This window comes from Sesamum indicum, unplaced genomic scaffold (assembly GCF_000512975.1).
Source record: "Sesamum indicum cultivar Zhongzhi No. 13 unplaced genomic scaffold, S_indicum_v1.0 scaffold00238, whole genome shotgun sequence".
NCBI classification, from domain to species: Eukaryota; Viridiplantae; Streptophyta; class Magnoliopsida; order Lamiales; family Pedaliaceae; genus Sesamum; species Sesamum indicum.
In genome coordinates, this window is record NW_011628132.1 from 5001 (window position 1) to 17699 (window position 12699).

Genomic DNA, 12699 nt, shown 5'->3' on the forward strand with positions numbered 1-12699 from the left:
ATGCCTCGTAGTACTCCCGTAATGTCCTCCTGATACATAACCCTAGTCAATTGCCGAGACGCGGCGTCCTTCGCAAGATAATCAGCCGCTCTAGTAGCCTCTCGAAAAACATGTCGGACATTCGATCCTAATTCTTGTTGGAGCTGCAAAATGCGCATGATCAAATGCTGCACCTCCCACATCCCAGATACTCGTGACTGTAAGAGCTGGAGAACTACGGTAGCATCCACCTCAACAACTATGGGTGCTAAACTGTGTGCTCTAGCTAGCTCTAGACCACGCCAAATAGCAGTCAATTCCGAAACCACACTAGTGGCCGTACCCAAAGCATACTGGTATGCTAGATGCACCTGTCCAATTTCATCCCGAATGACACCTACCGCTGGTGCTGGCCCGGGGTTCCCGAGCGAGGACCCATCTGAATTCAACTTAAACCACATCGGAGTGGGGGTACTCCAACGCACCACTCTGGGTGCCCGAGGCACCATCGGCCTGAAGCAGAAACCCATAGCCAACGCCCGGTGCAAGTCCCCTTTCCACTGTATGCTCGTCATGATCCGTGCAGCATATAGTCTGCGAAGCTGTCGCTGAACCTCAGATATGATTCCCATTGTCATAAAATGTACCCCCTGATACTTTGCAGTATTTCATTGCGTCCAAGTAGACCATAGAATAAAAAATGGTACCAAAGTGCGAATGTGCAAATCTGAGTGAAATGGGGTGGAGTATCGCCAGAAGTGCACCACAAGATGCAGGTTCCCCGTTTCACAAAGTTGATGCCCAAAGACGTTAGCAAAGTGCAGCCACACATCTCGAACTACTGCCCCTTCAACAAACAGATGAGAGATGCTCTCCTCTGCCACACAACATTGGCATTTTGATGGGAAACTAAATCCCTTTCGCTTCATGCGTTCATCCACCAGGATCCAATCCTGAAAAAGTCGCCATAAGAATACAGACACCGTGCTGGCACCAGACCTTTTTTTTTTTTTTGCAAAAGCCGCCTGTGCCTAGGCGGGGGGTTTGGCGGACCCCTACCTGTTTATTAGCTCAAAAAAATTATAGAGTGTACAATTCAAAAATAGTAAATGAGGAGTACTTACTCCATTTACAATCAAAGTAATTCTAATCTATGTGCAAAATCAATTATGATCAAAATCTACCTATTCTAACTTGCTGTGTAATGCCCCGCCAATCTCTTCCCGAATGCCCGACCAAAAAATCATCTCAAAGCATCACTCAAGCTCACCAGCGAAGGTAGGGAGTGGGCAATTTATCCAGTCTGATAATGCCTCATAGTACTCCCGTAATGTCCTCCTGATATATAACCCTAGTCAATTGTCGAGATGCGGCGTCCTTCGCAAGATAATCAGCCGCTCCATTAGCCTCTCGAAAAACATGTCGGACATCCGATCCTAATTCTTGTTGGAGCTGCAAAATGCGCATGATCAAATGCTGCACCTCCCACATCCCAGATACTCGTGACTGTAAGAGCTGGAGAACTATGGTAGCATCCACCTCAACAACTATGGGTGCTAAACTGTGTGCTCTAGCTAGCTCTAGACCACGCCAAACAGCTGTCAGCTCCGAAACCACACTAGTGGTCGTACCCAAAGTATACTGGTATGCTAGATGCACCTGTCCAATTTCATCCCGAATAACACCTGCCGCTGCTGCTGGCCCGGGTTTCCCGAGCGAGGACCCGTCCGAATTCAACTTAAACCACGCCGGAGTGGGGGTACTCCAACGCACCACTCTGGGTGCCCGAGGCACCATCGGCCTGAAGCAGAAACCCATAGCCAATGCTCGGTGCAAGTCCCCTTTCCACTGTATGCTCGTCATGATCCGTGCAGCATATAGTGTGCGAAGCTGTCGCTGAACCTCAGATATGATTCCCATTGTCGTAAAATGTACCCCCTGATACTTTGCAGCATTTCGTTACGTCCAAGTAGACCACAGAATCAAAAATGGTACCAAAGTGCGAATGTGCAAATCTGAGTGAAACGGGGTGGAGTATCGCCAGAAGTGCACCATCAGATGCAGGTTCCCCATTTCACAAAGTTGAAGCCCAAAGACGTTAGCAAAGTGCAGCCACACTTCTCGAACTACTGCCCCTTCAACAAACAGATGAGAGATGCTCTCCTCTGCCTCACAACATTGGCATTTTGATGGGAAACTAAATCCCTTTCGCTTCATGCGTTCAACCACCGAGATCCAATCCTGGAAAAGTCGCCATAAGAAGATAGACACCGTTGGCCGCAAAGAACGGTGCCATATATCTGTAAAAAGTTGCCACCGAGGAGATACCACTCAAATGGCCTCCCATGCCGATGTTGTGGAAAACGTCCAATTACTTGCCGCAGTCCACACAATTTTGTCCCACTGTCCCACTGAAATAAGAATTTGGCAGATAACATGTGCAATCTGTGGCGGGACTATCCTGAAGATCCTGAGGACATTCCACTCTCCCTCATGCCAATAATAGCATACCGATGCCATAGTGTCAGGGGCCCCGTGAACTAGCTGGGCTAAAGGCTTCTCACCGAACCAATTATCATGCCAAAAAGACACCAAACCCTGGCCCAAAATCCAGAATATTAGAGGTTCCACCACATCCCTAATGCGACACAGACGATGCCAAACAGAGGAATGATTGCGATTATACGGCACATGAATAGGATGACGGGTTCTACAATATCGGTCGTGCAAGAACTCCAACCATAAGGATGATTTCTGCCTAAATCGCCACCAAAGCTTCATGGAAAAAGCCCGAACATACTCCACCAAACTCCGAACACCCAAACCACCTTCTGCTACTGGGCTACACATCTTATCCCATGAAGACCAATGGATATGTCGACGACCATTATACGAGCCCCAAAAGAAACCATTGAATATGCGCTCAATGGTTATCCATACAGATTTAGGTGGGTGAACTACTTGAAGTAGATGTAAAGGCGTAGCCTGCAACACACTTCGAATCAAAGCCAGCCTCCCTCCGTGGGATAGATTCATCATCGCCCACCCCTGTAGCATGTCACACAATCTGGAGATGAGTGAATCAAACAGACATACTTTCCGATTCCCCTTGTATAGAGGGACTCCCAAATATGTAACTGGGAGATATTTCAACTTGTAACCCATAACGTGTTGTACCTCTTGCAACTGTAATGATGGCACCTGCCGGCTCAGAATAAAAGAACTCTTTCCGCTATTTGTCCGTTATCCCGACACTCGCTCATATGCATGGAGAAAATCACGGACCAATTCCATGTGCTGCCTGCAGATGTTAGTAAGGATCATCATATCATCGGCATATGCTAAGTGGGATACCCGAACTCGGCCAGGTGACTGGTAATACATCAGTGGGTGTGCCGCAAAAGGCCGATCCAGTCCCTGAGATAAGTAATCAGCAACAAGCACAAATAACGCCGGAGATAGCGGATCCCCCTGCGGCAAGCCACGTGTCGAATGAAAGAATCCAGCATGCTCTCCATTCACTAGGACCGAGAACCAACAGTTAGAGACAGCATTAGCCACCAAGTCAATCCAGCGCTGCGGGAAACCCTTTAGCCGCAAGACTTGAAAGAAGAAATCCCAGTTAACACGATCATAAGCTTTGGCCATATCAAGCTTAAAGATAACATTCGCCTCTGGCCGCTGAGACTCCAATGAGTGAACTAATTCTTGCGGCTAAAAGAACATTACCACTCAACAATCGTCCCGGGACAAACCCACTCTGGGATGGAGATATTACCTTCGGTAGGACATGCCCAAGTCTGATGGACATCAACTTCATGCAGATCTTATTCGTAACATTACACAAATTTATCGGCCGATACTCACTCCAAGAAGCTGGGCTGGCGGTCTTAGGTATAAGTGAGATGGTTGTCGCTGTGAAACTCTTCGGCATCGCTATGCCACGGAAAAACTCAGATACTGCACTAAAAACATCCTCTAAGACGAGATCCCAGCAGGTATGATAGAAAATCGCCCCAAATCCATCTGGTCCTGCAACACTCACCGGCTCAATACTGAAAACAGCCTCCCAAACCTCTGCCATCGTTGGCATGACACACAAGAAACATCTATCCTCATCTGTCAGGCCATCCTCTAGGCAATCCCGATCCATCTCATTGGGAAACACCGACTCTGCAGATAAGAGCTCCTCAAAGAAAGAAGTTGCCGATCTCTTAATTGCTATTGGATCAGTTAAAACCTCCCCCTCATGTTGTATCTCAAAGATCGTACCACGAAACCTCCGCTTCTTAACTAAAGAGTGGAAATATCTCATGTTTCGTTCCCCATCTCTAGCCCATTTGATTTCGGCCTTTTGTTTCCAGAAGGCCTCCTCTTGAGTCAGCACCCGAACCAACACAGCCGAGCACCGATTCCGCTCCACAAGCGTGCGATCACAAGGATCAAGATCATATGCCTCATCAGCCTCCTTGAGATCTCGCTCCACCGCTGCAACCCTATCAAACACATTCCCAAATACTGTTTTGTTCCATTCCTTTAGACAGTACTTCAAACGAGTCAGTTTTTGCTGAAGGCGAGTCATACCACTCCCGATCGTCGGATATTGCCAATTCCGACGAACAACCTCAAGAAATCCCGGGTGTGTGATCCATATGTGCTGAAATTGAAAAGATGATGCCTTTTGCGCAATAACCAATATCCACGACGATCTGATTTGGAGAGCTCTAGATGAGTAACTTGTGTTTTTGGGAATACGTCCATCCAGCTATCAGTCACCAGGACCCGATCTAGATGTTGTCGCAACCGACGACTGTACCAGGTGTAAGGGCTCCCAGTATAACCGGCGTCTGTAGGGGCACAATCTGCAATTGTCGCATGAAAATCCAACATTGCGATACAATTCGGGGCAGCGCCTCCCGACCGTTCCTCTGGACATAAGACAGTATTAAAATCCCCTCCCACAATCCAAGGCGAAGAGCCAACCGAAATCAATCGAAGGCCATCCTAAAGATCCCGTCGCTCCACCACATCGCATTTAGCATATACCGCTGTAACAAACAACGGTTTCGGCCACTTATTAGATTCCAAACGGAGGTGCAGAAACTGCTCATGATCTAATAAAACCTGACATCGTACCTCCAGACCCCAGAAAAACCATATCTGATTCACACAATTGGAAATAACCTCATGAAATCCCAGCCGCCTCGCCATAAACCTTCCCTCAAGGGAGATCATAGGCTCCATGATAGCCAAGAAATAGAGATGATGTTGTTTTCTGACCCGATTCAAGACCCTCTGCGTACGATCATTTCCAATTCTCCGAACATTCCAAAATAATCCTTTCATCTATCAAGGGAGAGTAGTCATATAGTACTCCTCGTGATAATCCTACGGGGCGGGGAGACTGCCTTTCGCCGATCTGGAGAAGCAGAATGGTCTGTAGATGTGTCTCCCATGGACCGACCTCGCCGATGGCGCGCCAACCTCCTAGAGACATCCTCCTCATCCACCTGATGTACGTCCTCCCCCATCGGCCCCAAAACCTCATCATCGGTAACTGCAGGACAGTTAGGCAACTCCTGATTTACTGTATTAACCACACATCCTGTTAGCTCACACCTCGCTGTCTGGGATGCTGGAACAACACCTGTTTCTACCTGTTCATCTTCAGTCCTCGTGTCAGATGGACCACCAGACTCTCCCAACTCAGGAACCATCGGATGTACCTCGGGAACCGCTGTCTCCTTCTCATTCCTATAACGGTGTTTGTCGACTGATTCTTTGACATGACCAGGTTTCACTTTTCCGTCATCCTCATCCTCCGGTAAGTGCACCACTTCTTCCACAACTGTTTTGGGTACATCTTTGTGAGATGCAACTTCATGCGATTCACCCTCCGCCCCTTTAGAGCCACTAGTACTAGCCCCAAGGCGAGATCGGGCTGCACCATCATCAAAAACCACATACTTTTCTTTACGGCGATCTCTCAAGTTCTTTTGCGCCCGCTGCGCATCAAGTTTCACCCGATGATCCTCCTGATCAGGAATAGGCGGTGGAGGATCATCTCTATTTGCAGGCCTAACTGGTCGAGCCTTAGATCTATGCTTCTCGTAGCACTCATCTTCATCATGTCCTAAGTGCTTGCAAGCCCCACAATACTTAGGAGGACGCTCGTAAACCACCGGCTGGATGATCACTTTTGTCCCAATCCCAAGCCCGATTTCCGTCTGTAGTGGCTCAAGTAAGTTAATCTCAACACAGACCCGGCTACACTAGGCCGCACCAGAGTCGCTGTAGAAACATCCATCCTAAGTGGCGTCCCCAAAAGATGGGCAATGCTAAACAATGCCTCCCGATCAAAAAATTGGATCGGCAACTCTGGCAAACGAATCCATATTGGAACAATATGCGATTCTTCCCTTGGATTAAACGTTGGTGTCCATTTAAAGACACGCATGGGAAATCCTTCCACAAACCAAATAGATTTGATCCAAAGTTTAGTATAATCCTCCTCCAGTGCAAATTTGATGAAGACATGTCGAACATTAATGGCCCCGACAGAGAAATTCCTACGAAATCCCTGGGCCAGCATCCATCGACGAAGATTTTGCATGGATGGATAGCCATGCGAAAATTTACCTACCAAGGCATAACGAAATGGTAGGGACAATTGAGAAATTTCATCAGGAGAGAACCTTAACACCTTCATCCCTTGATCCCGAGAAAGAACTCCCATCGGGCGAAATGAGGATGTCTCGAAAGATACCGGTGGTGGCGGAGGACGCACAGCTACACCGGCAACAGCATCTTGATAAGATCGCACTGGGGGCGACGAGCCCCCTGCCGTAGCAGACATACCACCAACCACTCCTAATCAACAACAAGGTTAACTGTCCAGTCAATGAAGTTTCGGCGAGATCTCCGGCAGCAGTCCAAATCCAGAAACGATGAATGAACAGCAACTAAATTAGCCCAAACGCAGCAAAAATTCGCAGCAGCAAAATTGTAGCAGAAAATACCCAGAAACGACGAACAAACTGCAGCTAAATCAGCCCAAACGCAGCATAAATTCGCAGCAGCAAATTTCTGCAAGAAAGCAGCAGATACCCAGAACGAACCGCAGCTAACTCAGCCCAAACATAGCAGAAATTCGCAGCAGCAAAATTCAGCAAGAATGCAGCGGAAAATTCGCAACTTGCAATGAATGAATCAGCAGTAAAGATCAGCAAGAATGCAACATGCAATTCGCACAAATCCGAGGAATGTACAGCAGCAGTGAAGCAAAAAAATTGCAGTAGCAGTGAAAGAACAGCAAGAACAGGAAATCAATTGCAAACTGCAGATCAACGAAATTCAGCAAATAATCCAGCAACACAGAACAATTACCCAGCAGAAATCTAGTTTGCTGTTTGTTGGTCCACAGAACAAGTGTTGCTCCACAGAACAACTATCCAACAGAAATCCAGAAGAAATCCAACGAAACAGCAAATCAGCGACAGCGAAACAGCAAATCAGTGAAAATCCAGCAACACAAAATTATCCAGCAGAAATCCAGTTTGCTGTTTGTTAGTCCACATAACAATTATTGCTCCACAGAACAATTATCCAGCAGAAATCCAGCAGAATCCAACGAAACAGCAAATCAGCGAAAAAATCGCAGAATAAGAATCTGCAACACGCAAATCTCAGAAATAACAAAAAATCTCAGAAATTGCAGCAAACCTGACGAATAAAACACTCCAATCAGCCACCAAAATCAACAACACCCAAACCAAATCTGCAATTACAGACGAAATTCATCACAAAATCGCAGAAAAAGGTGATGCAGTTAACACTTGAGCCCAGCCTCAATTCTCAACGAAAAATCAAATTGAAGGATGGGAAATGTTCCCCATGAGATGAGGAATCAATTGATATAAGTAGCAGCCAAAAATTCGCCGGAACGGCGATGGAATTGATGAGGATCCGCCGCAAAACAGATTTTACAGATTTTCAGTGAAATCTAACTGGAGATTTACAGCGCGTAGCTCAGGGACGAAGGTCTTCTACATTTACAATGGCCGGAAGAAAAATTCCGGCGGCAGCGGCAGCAATAATGTGTACGAAAATAGAGAGAATTTTTCTATTTTTAGAAGTTCATTTTTCGATGTTTAGATTGTCCTCCAATAATGTGCAGAAAGGTTGGTACCAGACTTGCCCTCCAATGGATCCTCATTAAGGGATTTAGATTGTACTCATTCCAATTACCAAACTCGTAGAGCCCAGTATTGTTATTTATTGTTACTACCTCCCCGTGTCAGGATTGGGTAATTTGCGCGCCTGCTACCTTCCTTGGATGTGGTAGCCATTTCTCAGGCTCCCTCTCTGGAATCGAACCCTAATTCTCCGTCACCCGTCACCACCATAGTAGGCCACTATCCTACCAACGAAAGTTGATAGGCAGAAATTTGAATGATGCGTCGCCGGCACGAGGACCGTGCGATCCGTCGAGTTATCATGAATCATCGCAGCAACTGGCGGAGCCCGTGTCGACCTTTTATCTAATAAATGCATCCCTTCCAGAAGTCGGGGTTTGTTGCACTTATTAGCTCTAGAATTACTAGGGTTATCCGAGTAGCAGGTACCATCAAACAAACTATAATTGATTTAATGAGCCATTCGCAGTTTCACAGTCTGAATTAGTTCATACTTACACATGCATGGCTTAATATTTGAGACAAGCATATAACTACTGGCAGGATCAACCAGGTAGCATTCTTCACCGACTCTGCTGCCCGCATGGGATGAGCCCAAAATGGTGGCGGGCGTCGTTCGCACGAAGCGCAAAACACTTGCTTTCGGGGTAAACAGAGGCCGAGGTCCTCGTACCCACCGTGTGTTCTGCATCCGAGAGATCGGGCGACGACTAAAGAGTGGAAGTATCTCGTGTTTCGCTCCCCATCTTTAGCCCATTTAATCCCAACCTTTTGTTTCCAAAATGCCTCCTCATGGGTCAACACCCGAACCAACACTGCCGAGCACCGACTCCGCTCCACAAGCGTGCGATCACAAGGATCAATATCATATGCCTCATCAGCCTCCTTGAGATCTCGCTCCGCTGCTGCAACCCTATCAAACACATTCCCAAAGACTGTTCTATTCCATTCCTTCAGATAGTGCTTCAAGCGAGTCAATTTCTGCTGAAGGCAAACCATACCGCTCCCGATCGATGGGTATTGCCAATTCCGACGAACCACCTCAAGAAAATCTCGGATGGGTGATCCACATGTGTTGAAACCGAAAAGATGATGCCTTTTGCGTCACAATAGTCTCTGCAACAACCAATAATCCACGATGATCCGATTTGGAGAGCCTAAGATGAGTAACTTGTGTTTTCGAAAATACGTCCATCCAACTATTAGTCACCAGGACCCGATCTAGACGTTGTCGCAACCGACGACTATACCAGGTGTAAGGGCTCCCAGTATAACCGGCATCTTTAAGGGCATAGTCTGCAATCATGTCATGGAAATCAGACATTGCGATACCACTTGGGGCAGCGCCCCCCGACCGTTCCTCTGGGCAGAGGACAGTATTGAAATCCCCTCCCACAATCCAAGGCGAAGAGCCAACCGAAATCAACCGAAGGCTAGCCCAAAGATCTCGCCGCTCCACCATATCACATTTAGCATATACCGCTGTAACGAACAACGGTTTCGGCCACTTATTTGATTACAAGTGGAGGTGCAGAAACTGCTCATGATCGATCAAAACCCGACACTATACCTCCGGTCCCCAGAAAAACCATATTTGATTCACACAATTTAAAACCACCTTCTTAAATCCCAGCCGCCTCGCCATAAACCTTCCCTCAAGGGAGATCATAGGCTCCATGATCGCCAAGAAATCAAGGTGATGTTGTTTTCTGACCTGATTCAAGACCCTCTGTGTAGGATCATTTCCAATTCCCCGAACGTTCCAAAATAATCCTTTCATCGATCAAGGGAGAGTAGATCGTATAGTAATCCTCGTGACGATCCTACGGGGCGGGGAGACTATCTTCGCACGATCTGACGAAGCAGAATGATCTGTAGGTGCGTCTCCCATGGACCGACCTCGTCGCTGGCATGCCAACCTCCTAGACACATCCTCCTCATCCATCTGAATAACACCCTCCCCCGTCGGGCCTAAAGCCGCATCATCTGTCACTGCAGCACAGTTAGGCAACTCGTGATCTGCTGTGTTTACCACACAACCTGGCAACTCGCAAGGCAAACTCGCTGTCTGGGATGCTGGCTCAACACATGTATCTACCTGCTCATCATCTGGCCTCGCGTCAGATGAACCAGACTCTGCCAACTCAGGAACCTTTGGCAGTACCTCCGGAACCGCCGTCTCCTTCCCATTCCTAGAATATCGCTCATCTATCAGTGTAGCGTGTGAGTTAACCACTTTTGTGACATGACTATCTTTTGCCATCCCATCATCCTCCGGCAAGTGCACCACTTCTTCCACATCTGTTTTGGACTCGTCTTTTTGAGGCGCAGTTTCCTGCAATTCACCCTCCGCCTCCTTAGAGCCACTAGTACTAGCCCCAAAGCGAGAATGGGCCGCACTATCATCAAAAGCCACACGCTTACCTTTCGGCGATCTCTCAAATTCTTTTGAGCCCGCAATGCATCCAATTTCACCCGAAGATCCTCCTGATCAGGGATAGGCGGCGGAGAATCATCTTAATTTGCAGGCCTAACCGGTGGGGCCTTTGATCTGTGCTTCTCATAGCACTCATCTTCATCATGTCCAAAGTGCTTGCAAGCCCCACAATACTTAGGCAGTCGCTCGTAAATTACAGGCTGGATGATCACTTTTGTCCCAATCCCGAGCCCGATTTCCGTCCGTAGTGGCTCAAGTAAGTTAATCTCAACGCAAACCCGTGCCACACTAGGTCGTACCAAAGTCGCTGTAGATAGTAAGTTAATCTCAACGCAAACCCGTGCCACACTAGGTCGTACCAAAGTCGCTGTAGATACATCCGTCCTAAGAGGTGTCCCCAACAGACGGGCAATGCTAAACAATGCCTCCCGATCAAAAAACTGGATCGGCATCTCTGGCAAACGAACGCACACTGGAACAATAGGCGACTCTTCCCTAGGATTAAATGTGGGTGTCCATTTAAAGACACGCATAGGAAATCCTTCTACAAACCAAATAGATTTAATCCAAAGCTTAGTATAATCCTCCTCCAATGCAAATTTGATGAAGACATGTCGGACATTAATGGCCCCCACAGAGAAATCCCCACGAAATCCCTGGGCCAGCATCCAGCGTCGAAGAATTTGCATGGATGGATAGCCATGCGAGAACTTCCCTACCAACGCATAACGAAATGGTAGGGATAATCGAGAAATTTCATCGGACGAAAACCTCAGCACCTTCATTCCCTGATCCTGAGAAAGAACACCCATCGGGCGGAATGAAGATGTCTCAAAAGATACCGGTGGCGGTGGAGGACGCACAGCTGCACCATCGGGCGGAATGAAGATGTCTCAAAAGATACCGGTGGCGGTGGAGGACGCACAGCTGCACCAGCAACCGCGTCACGATAAGACCGCACCGGGGGCGACAAACCCCCTACCATAGCAGACATACTACCAATACACAGTCAGCCGCCAGTCAACAGCCCAAACCTCGTCAAAAACTCCAATGACCAACAGCACAAAATCTGACGAAATTCAGCAAATACAGCAAACAATGCGTAGCAAGAAACAGCAGCAGAGAAACTGCAGCAACATGGCACCAATTCAGAAAATCCGCAAACCGTGCAGCAGAAAATCCGCAGAATCCGACGGAATTCAGACGAGCAAATCCAGAAAAATGGCACCAATTCACAGCGAAATTGCAGCAACAACCGTGTAAGAACAGCGCAGCATCAGAGAACGAAATCTGACCAAATACAATAGCAACAAAATCAACAAGAATGCAGCAAAATTCCAGCAACAACTCAGCAGCAAAAACTCAGCAAGAATGCAGCAAAATATTCGCAGAAGAACCGCAGCAAAATTCAGCAAGAATACGGCAGAAAATTCGCTGAAATCCGACTAACGAACAACAGCAAATTTCAGCAAGAACACAACAGAAAATACGCAGAAATCCGTTGAACTAACAGCAGCAAAATTTAGCGAACGCAGCAGAAAATTCGCTTAAATACGACAGCAAAGCTGCTGGCACCAGATTTTTTTTTTTTTTTTTTTGGTTTGAGAAAGCCGCCTGTGCCTAGGCGGGGGGTTTGGCGGACCCCTACCTGTTTATTAATTCGAAAAAATTATAGAGTGTACAATTGAAAAGCAGTAAACGAGGAGTACTTACTCCCTTTACAGTCAAACAAAATTCTAATCTATGTGCAACATCAGTAATTAACACTAAGAAAAAATACAACTCAACTCTATTGAGCCTAGAAAACAAGTCGAATTTGGCCTATAGACATGCCCATCCCACTAGTACAACTGGGTAGTGCCTCGCCAATCTCTCCCCAATGTCCAATCTCAAGCTCACCGGCGATGGTATGGAGTGCCCATTTTATCAAGTCGGATAATGCCTCGCAGTATTCCCGTAATATCCTCCTGATACATAACTCGAGTCAACTGGCGAGAAGCGGCATCCTTCGCAAGATGATCAGCCGCTCCATTAGCCTCTCGAAAAATATGTCGTACGTCCGATCCTAATTACTGCTGGAGCCGCACA

The 12699-nt window shown here is 47.2% G+C and overlaps 2 long non-coding RNA genes across 2 annotated transcripts in view; both read right to left on the minus strand.

Moving 5' to 3' along the window:
• Positions 1 to 12699, minus strand: part of LOC110011415 — a 58477-nt gene that overhangs the window by 2806 nt on the left and 42972 nt on the right. The window lies entirely within an intron of this gene.
• Positions 12044 to 12699, minus strand: part of LOC110011417 — a 13354-nt gene continuing 12698 nt past the window's right edge. Inside the window, exon 3 of the long non-coding RNA XR_002286422.1 lies at positions 12044 to 12056. This is a non-coding gene — a long non-coding RNA (uncharacterized LOC110011417). The remainder of the gene's footprint in view (positions 12057 to 12699) is intronic.